Here is a 10,162-nt window from a genome sequence, read left to right on the forward strand (position 1 = left end):
TTTCAATTTGCTTAAAGTGGAGAGAGGGCAGATGTTTGCACTTGACCCGTTGTCAACCAATACCCAGGTTACTACGGAGTTTTCACATTTCACGGTGAGGTAAAGAGCTCTGTTGTGCTCAGTCCCTTCCACAGGCAATTCATCATCAGAAAATGTAATTCTGTTCGCCTCAAAGATTTTGTTGGCTATTCTTCCCAAATAATTTACAGAGATTTTATCGGGAACGTGAGCCTCATTCAGGATTTTCATCAAAGCCAGACGGTGCTCCTTTGAATGGATCAGTAATGACAATAATGAAATTTGAGCGGGCGTTTTTTTCAGTTGATCCACAACAGAATAGTCATGGAGATTCATTTTTCTTAAAAACTCTTCCGTTTCTTCTTCCGTTACAGCTTTCTTTATTGGTGTTGGATTATTTTTAGTTTTTCTTAACTCTTCGGAAGTAAAACATCTTACCGAACGAGTCAAGCCTTGCACCTCACAGACTTCTTCCTTGACTTCTTTTCCCTTGTACATTACAGTCACCCATTCATAGTTCCATGGAATGGCCTTGTTGTTGATCACTGGTAGCTGGGTTACAGGTTTGATAATAACCCGATCTATACGGGCTCCTTCCACGAATACAATGGGTTTGCTGACAACCCCTGGTACTATCACTTTCGGCCTTTCTTGCTTTGTGGCTACTTTGCTCGAAGTTCCCTTCTCGACTACCACAGATGGTTCATCATCATTTCTGTTCTGCTTAGGTACCGACTTCTCCTCTGTTAACTGCTTATCTGGCTTGGCTTCATGAGACCTGATCATCATGACGGTTTGCGACGGCTTCTTTGTCTCCCCATCAACCTGTACTATTTCTATTATATTAGCCTCCTGATGGGCTGACATTGGATTTCTGTTGATATTGGGAGCTTCGGGGGTTTGAACCTCGATTTTATTAGTATCAATCAGCTCTTGTATTGCATTTTTTAAATGCCAGCATTTCTCCGTATCATGGCCTGGTGTACCGGAACAATACTCACAGCTAATGGTGTAGTCCAGATTCTTTGGAGGAGGATTGGGTAACTTAGATTGTATTGGTCTAAGCATGTCCAGCTGTCTCAGCCTGTGGAACAGACTAGTGTAGGACTCTCCCAATGGAGTGTAGGTTTTTTTTTCTGCCCCCTTTCACCCCTGAATACTGGACTAGGTCTGAAACCTGGTCCGGAGTGGGCTCGCGGATAAGGGTAGGTACTTGGTATGACAGGAGCACGCCAATTAGCGTGAGCAGGTGGATGATTGTATGCTTGTGCATGGTTGATGGAAAAATGAGGTTCCGAAGGGTGATAGTAGTGTTGAGGTGAATTGTGGTGGTGAGTTGATTGGTGAGGTCGATGTTGATTATAGTAAGGAGGTGAACCTCTGGATCCCGACCAAGTTCCTGAATCAATTACCGCTGCTTCCTCCCTCTTCTTTCTTCCGATTCCTCCTACCCCGTCTTGAATAGCTTGAGTAGTCGCCTTAATAGCCGAATAGCTCATGATTTTATTTGTCTTGAGGCCTTCTTCTACCATACCTCCCATCTTTACTACTTCGTTGAATGATTTTCCTACCGCTGAAACCAAATGGGCATAGTAAGTTGGTTCCAAGGCTTGAAGGAATTAGTCTACCATTTCGCTTTCTTTCATAGGAGGATACACTCTTGCTGCCTGTTCTCTCCACCGGAAGCCATACTCTCTGAAACTTTCATTGTGTTTTTCTCAAATTTTGTCAAAGATAGTCGATCTGGGATGATTTCCAGATTGTATTGGAAATGGTATGCAAATGCCTGTGCTAGGTCATCCCAGGTGTACCATCTCCCATGGTCCTGGCGTGTATACCACTCCAAAGCCTGATCCGCTTAAACTTTGACTGAAGTAAGCCATCAATAATTCGTCCTTTCCCCCAGCTCCTCGCATCTTGCTGCAGAAACCCCTTAAGTGGGCTACTGGGTCGCCGTGCCCATTGTATAGGTCAAATTTAGGCATCTTGAAGCCAACTGGTAATTGTACATTTGGGAACAAGCACAAATCCTTGTATGCTACACTGACTTGCCCACCTAACCCTCGCATGTCTCGGAACGATTGTTCTAGGCTTTTGACCTTCCTGAACATCTCTTCTTGTTCAGCATTTTTGGCTGGCTTGTCAATTTCGGTCGGGAGGTCAAAACGAGGAGTAGTTGAATGGATTTCGGAGGCTTTGAGGGTGGGCTCCGGGGGTAATATTGGTTGTCTTGGGCCTGGAATGTAGGCTCACTAGGAGATTTGTGGAGTGTAGCTGTGGGAGGTGTCACAAAGATAGGAGTTGCAGGTGGAGGAAAGTATGGAACTGGTTTAGGAGGGGAGACTGCGGTGTCTGAGAGGTGGTGCCTCGGTAGTGTTGGTAGATGGGGAAATTTGGGGATAATTCAGTGGTAAGATTATCTTGAGTTTGGGCCATTGATAGAGCAGAGTTAGTTGGGTAAGATGGGGGTGACTGCCCTGTAGACCAGGCCCGGTACATCTCATCCATTTGCTGCTTGAGTTTAAACATCTCTTCTTTCATTTTCCCAACATCCATCTCCTCTAGCTCAATACCTGTGTCAACATCTGGGATAGACATACTTTCGGGTATTGGTCCTTTTGATCTCGTGTGATAATGATAATATGCCAGTATACTCTTTAGAGAAACTAACTGCTTGAATTCTGGAAATGAGCAAACTTGTTAGTTTCGAGAGTTTTAACACATATATAATTACACGTTGAGATGCAATGCTCCTAGACAAATAACCCATTTCTATTATGCATTTGCTTGGCTGCTTGTGTCATCCCAACTTTTCTTGGTCTTTTATTGTTGTTCACTCTTATTTTATTTTCTTATATATATATATTTTTTTATTGTGGTCGAATCTTATAGAGATTGTCTACGTATCATGCCCCCGCATGAATCAGACCTTGCGTAGTTCGGACATAAGGCAAACACTTTTATTTATTCTTGAAAATAATACAAAGATGGAACAGACATTACATTTGAAAACCTTATAAGAAAAATGGTTTGAAACACACACACCCAAATCAAAATAAAAGACACAACTCTTAACATCTCTCAACATGCTCCACTTTCCATTTTTGTTGTCAATTAATGGATTATCTGCTCAATGTGGGGCTTGACCTGGATGACCTCCCAGCGTACGATACATTCTTTCTAACTCTGTTACCAAATGACGAGCCAAAATAGGTGCATGTTCTATAAACCTTTCATAATCCATCCCTTGGCAGTTCACATAACTTTGAGAGGTGTAAACCGCTAAATCATGGATTTGTGCCCTGAAATCTTGGAGACTTTGGTCTTGGTTTTGCAGTTGCTGTTGGCGAGTGGTGGCTATATCTCTGATACGGTCCTCACAATCTAAAGGTGACTCTAACTGAGCTCGGAGTCTAGCCAGATCGAGTCTTGCCTGTGCCCTTTCTCTGTCGATGTCCGCATGTTGATGTTCTCTGTTGTATCTTCTTGCCTCTTCCAGTTATGCACGAAGTTGGTCTTCTGAATGTATCCAATGGTCTTTTTCCTTCTTGAATTGTGCCCTGTCTTCTTCGGATTGCCTTACTTGACGTTCCTTATTAGATCTGGCTTCTTCGTTTAATTGTTGGATTCTTTCTTTAGCTTTGCTCAACGCCCTTTCGTTTTTTGCAAGAATGGAATCATAATCTTGCATTCTTTCAAAAAGATTGGCGATGGTTTTTTGATCCTTCCAACTCCTCATTGGTGTTTCAGAAGCTTTTTTCATTTTTTGAAATCGAGCGTGAAGATTTTCATTCTCACAAGCTAAACTCTTCTTCTCGCCTTCGGCTTCTTGTGCTTGCAAATCTTTCTCCAGACTGAGGCTCCTCAGATTTTCCTTTAGGGCATGGATAGTTGCTTTGTACCCTTTTTCCTTTTCTCCCCAAATCAACCGCTCTTGGATTTTATCATTAAAGGTTTGAACATGGGGTCTTTTTGTTGGCCTTCTTAGCTCGGGTTCTGGTACATCATCCACGCGAGACCGTTTCTCAAACCACCTTGCATATCCTGGATTTATCTCGCCCCTTGTAGTGTCTGGGACTTGAGTATCACTTTTCAAGTATCGACATCCATTCCACATCTGCTGAATTAGAGCCTCGGGAATAGTGGCTTCAGGGTGTAATTCGATTACTTGCATACTCAAATCTTCATCATCAGGAACTACTTGGTATCTCCCTAGTTGTCTTAGAACTCTTAGTGGCGCATATGGCTGGATGCTTCTCAATCCCAATAATAGCAAATAACTATTTGAGGTTGACATGTGTATCACTTCCCTCATCGGGAGCCATCCCAAAGTCCACTCAATTTGATTTGACGTTAAAGCCCTTAGATGAGATACCCAGGCTTCTATCCCTTCTGGGGACTTATAATCTTTTATTCTTTCCTCATAACTCTCGATGAAATTATCATTGCTTGGCCCATACTGTATGATCTTGGGCTGATGTTGGAGATGTTCAATCACCCACATTTGCAACAAAATTTTGCATCCTTCGAAGACTTTTGCCCCTGATTTACATAAAGTCAACGCCCGATAAATGTCTGAGAGAATGATCGGGACAAGAGTGTGATTTTCCTTGGTGGTGAGGACCTGTACAACTTTCGCTGTGCGAATATCAATTGTTCGCTCTTTGTTTGGGAAGACCATGATTCCTAGAAAAGCCACCATGAAGGCGAAGCGACGGTGAATCTGCCAGGTGTCTTTGTTTTGCTTGTTAGTAAGGCCTTTCTCATGAATTTCAAATCCATCTGGCTTTCCGAACCTTGAATACAAGAAGTTGAAAGAACAACATCCGTTGATGACATTGCTTTTCCTGATTTGATTACTGATGTTCAGAAGACCGAAGAATCGATGTACCGAGGGAGCCTTTGTGAATATCAGGTTTTGATTTCTTAGACTTCCGTCAAAACCAGCATATCCAGCTATCTCTTCTAATGTAGGAGTAAGCTCGAAATCAGAGAAATGAAAGACATTGTGAACAGGGTCCCAAAAAGTTACTAACGCCGCAATCAGATCATCACGTGGTTTAACTTTCATAATATCTGTGATATTTCCCAAATGCTTAATGACCCACTTTTGACCATCTTCGCCTAACTCATACCACCACATTTGAAGCTGAAATAGAAACTCGTCTGTATTCGTGGACTTTTGTGTGGTGCTCATTTTTTATCTGAAATTTAATTTTAACAAAATCAAGACTCATTTTGAAAATATATACACTCAAAATAAAAAAAATCATTTTTATTTATTTAACACTTTTTTTTCAAGATTTAAAACTATTTTTTGAGAATTTTCTAAAACAACCAATTTTATTCCTCGGCTCTCACAATGATTTCAATTAAGCTGGTCAACAAGCAAATCCGAGGCAAATGAATGCACAGGTAGCAAGTAGGATGCATCAAGATAGTCTTTTCATTTTGGGTTCACCTGTCCTAGACAGACCCAACCCCTGTGTTGAGTCTCCAAGGCCAAATGTACATGATGCAAATAGACGTTCCTACTAGGGATCCGGTACATGGCTGAGTTATTCTAGGTGAAAAACCTGAGGCATATTGTTCTAAACCTGGCTCACCCAAACGGACAGTTTGAGCCGAAGTGGGGGCAACGTACCGGGAGCACGAAAGTCTACCCGGCCTAGTTACTTGTCCCAACTTCGTCTTATTTGGTATGACCTTTAACAGAAAGGTGGGCCACGCGCACGTGTGCACCATAAATTCAGAAGACTCAGAAAGAAGGGGGTTTCGTAGCAGTTGTATATATTCACAAGTCAAATAATATTAAAGCGGTAAAAGCAACATTTAGCATATTAAGCATAAACGTGTGAAAATCATATAATAAATAAAGCCAACTATAACAGTTATTTTAAGCTCGAATTCTTTAAACCCTGAACCAGTGGTTTTGGGTTACAGATTTGAAGGGATAAAACTCCCCATCAGAGTCGCCAGAGCTGTCGCACCTCCTTTTTACCGCGCCCGCGGGGGCGCGTGGGAGTTTTCTCCAATTAAAGTACAGTCGAAACGGGATTTGTTTGTTTGTTTGTTTCAGAGTCGCCACCTGAGAATTTTAAGGCGTCCCAAGTCACCGATTTTAATCCCTGAATCGAGGAGAATATGACTCTGTTTGTTATTCTGCGAACCAGAAATCCTGAGTAAGGAATTCTGTTAATCCGGAAAAAGGTGTTAGGCATTTCCGAATTCCGTGGTTCTAGCACGGTCGCTCAACTGTTTTTATTCTTGGCTTAATTATCTCGATTTTACTAAATACATTTTTATTTCATGATTTTGTTACCGCTTCTGTTTAGATTGTTTATAATTAAAGACCCTTCTTCGAATCGAATCACGCGTACGTATATTCGTTATTATATATTATATATTTTTAACGTGAGGAATCGTGTCACGCGTACGTGTACACAATAATATTGATAATATACTTATTATAAATAATTATGTTCGAAATTGTGTTTTAAATAAAAAATTAAGAACATTCGCCTTTCTTAAATGGTTAAATAATGAACTGCACATCTCGGGTTTAATTTAACATTCTCTGAGGAAACTCTTTATTAAATGTTTGCTCGAAGTTGCACGCACGCATAATTCGAATTGCCTTAAGAAATAATTTAGGCCACGCGAACGTATCCCTAATTTCACAAGATATTTTTGATAAAGTTCTCTTACAAATTATTATTATGTATTGACCGCGAGCCTTGTTTCACACATATGAATCATATACCTCAAATTTTAAAGAATTAATGACATGAAAAAGCAAACAGACAATATGTAACTAGAACTAACATTTTTTTTCCGTGGATACAACATTAGAATGTCCACAAATCGAATCGCATGTAAGATTGGGAAAGAACTTAATATGATAAACAAATTAAGAGTTTCCGAAGAATCTTCATTGTTTCATTTAAGGCGAACTCTACTTCTATATATCTTAAACATAAAATGCTACAATTCGCTTATAAATCCCATGTCCTTCTCATATATTAGTTTTAGTCCAAAGTTACAATTGTTTGGTTAATGTTGGCGATGGAAGATAAAAGTCAAGTTGATAAGAAAAAGAAATATTATACGAACTGATTCAATAAAATTGCTTTACATGCAACGTAGTTGTACGTCTGAACCATTCATAATATTCTAATATCGTAACGAGCTATATCAACTCACCTTCCACATATGGTTATATATATACCCGTTATCATGCCATATATGAACATACAACTTATATCAATCTAAACAAAAATCAGATTTTTGACAAGATATACTAATAATGTAATTTCTTGATACTTCCATTTTACTTTACATTTAGCTAACAATATTACGGGATGTAATTAATGGCCCATTTTATGCCATGTTCCCTACCTTGACAATTCAATCATGACTTCACTTAATGAAAATTCCGAAATAGGTGACATTATTACAACACTTATACGAACTTCAAGAGGTAACAATTATCTTATATTTATCAAGTCAAACGTACTATTATATTAATCAACTGAAACAAAACCAAATTTTAAACTAATGAACTTGGACGAATGGAAAACAGAATTATAATTCCCGAACTTCATTTATTTGTCATGTTGAAGCTTTTCATGACAGGAGTTTACAGATATGTACCTGGAAATAAAGGTAGAAGGAGTAAATTTCAGCAGTAGCAGCAGCAACAAAATCAGCAGAATATACCAGTGTTCAACAGATTCGATCAACAAAACAAGACCCGAGGAACCCAGATGCACAGTAACAAGACTTCTTTTAAAAGTTTCAGATTTTTAAACTGAACAAATAGGATCAAATAAATCCGGACAGATTGCAAAAACAGTATTTCTGATTTTCAGACTTTTAGAAAAGGAAAACTGAAAAGCTCTTAATTTCAGAAAATCAGCCTCAATACTAGTGTCTGATGTAGAATTCTTTTTACTGTTTCTGATTTTTCTTTCTTTCTTTCTGTTCTCTATCTGATTCTGTGTGTGTTTTTTTTTGTTTTTTTCTCAGTTTTTCAGATTTCTATTTCTGATTTTTCTCAATGCCTCTCTCTTTGTATCTCTTAATGTCTATATCTGTGTGTATTAAAATCTGGTTTTTTTTCAATCAGTCCCAATCCCTTCTATCTTATACAGGTCTACCCCTTTTCTTTTCAGTGCTGCCTGGACCCCTTCTTCTTTTAAAAATCAGAAAATCCTATTAAAATCTGCTTTTACTACTTTAAATCCTATTAAGTGATCTTTTCCTGATTTTCAGCATTCCCATTACCCTTTGTTTCCCATTACTTCATTAAATAATAGCCATTATCAAACCACTATCAATACACTACTATTATCACATTACCCTACTGTTTCTATCCCAGAAATACCCTTGAAAACCTACTATTATTACTGCCCTTAAAACAATCAGAATCTGATACAAAACAGATTTTAAAATCTGTTCAAACTCGATTATCTTTCTGAATTAAACAGCTATAACCAATCCTAATAAACCTCCTAACACAGTTGTATCTAAACAACCCTTGTAAAATTGAATTTAAAACCCAACATCACAATATCATTACACTGAATTCAATATAACAAATCAAACTGGATTTCAACATTGGACTAAGATCAAACAAATGCAGGGGCATTGTCAGTATATTGACAATGCTCTGAAATTAACTGCCCAGAAATCAACACACAAATAATTGACAGACTTTCTGACTTATTAAACGAGAATCAACTAATTGGGAAGAACTAATTAACTGACTTCAATGATAATAATCAATTCAAAACAAATAAGCAGGCTATTACAATCATCATTAATGGAAACTAGAATTTACAAAACAACTAATCGACGAACTTAATCGAGTCGATTATACACATTATAAACAATCACAACAAATAGAAATAATGCTATAATTCTGATCAAATAAAACAGGTATGAGATAGAATCATAGAATCAAATAAATCAAACAAGAAAAATTACACAGGCTACTGAAACAGGCAACATTATACACGTAATAAACAAAAGAAAAATAGAAAATACCTCTGAATCTTCAATTTCACACGGACACAGGGTCAACTTGGATTTGGACCTTTGAAATCAAACAGACCTTAGTCGAAGTATTCTCAACTGAAAATACTTCGACTAAGGTCGATTAGACCCCAACCTTTTATTTAATTTGGGGCAGAATCCAAAAATTTGGGTTTTCTAGGGTTCTCAAAGGTTTGATTTGGGTCTCAACCATTTCTGGTCAGATTCGAGGGGAACCAAAGATGACACAAGGGTGAGGGATGCCTAGGGGTCATTTGGTGTCATTTTGGAACGAAACTGGGTGAGTTCATGTTTGACTCGAACCTTCAAAAGAAGATTCGAAGAACTCTGAGGTGATTCGAACCAAACAAACACCAGATCCATAACGAGGCAGGTTAGGAGGTGCTATGGTGTTAATTAGGAAGTCATCGAAGAAAGTTGGGTTTTCAGACCCACCTTCAATCAAAGATTCGAGACTATGTAGTCTGATTCGAGGGAAACTAACCCCGGATCCGTAAAGAGGGGGTTGGGAGGAGTCGAGGGTGTTCAGGTGGTGACCGGCGGCGTTGTTGCCGCCGGGTTTCAGGCAATGGAGAATTAGGGCCGCTAGGGTTAGGGGTGTGATTTCGGAGAGGACGATGAATAGTAGAGAGGAGGGGGTGTTTAGTTAGGGGGCCGGGGTAGGGATTTGGATTTATATAGGGATGGGGTGGATTGATCTCATCCGTTGGATCAATTAAGATGCACGGCTGAGATTAATTCATTTAACCAAACGATGTCGTTTGGTTAAATGTTGGGGTCAGGCTGGATCGGGGCAGTGGGTCGGGTAAGGGTTATGGGTAAAGGTTGTAGAATATCAGCCGTTGGATTTATTTAATCCAACGGCCCTTGATAAAACATGACCAAACGTCGTCGTTTGGTTTTGGTTGCATTGGACCGGACATGGGGTGTTTGGATTGGGCTGTGGGGAAATTGATTTTGTTTGGGCCTGGATTTCAGTCCAGGTCCAATTTTTACCCATATAACTCATTTTTATTTCCTAATCCTATTCCTAATTATTAAAAATCCTAATTAAAATTATAAAACAAAATTAACCTTACAAAAATAT

Source organism: Nicotiana sylvestris, chromosome 8, assembly GCF_000393655.2.
Source record: "Nicotiana sylvestris chromosome 8, ASM39365v2, whole genome shotgun sequence".
Lineage (NCBI taxonomy): Eukaryota > Viridiplantae > Streptophyta > Magnoliopsida > Solanales > Solanaceae > Nicotiana > Nicotiana sylvestris.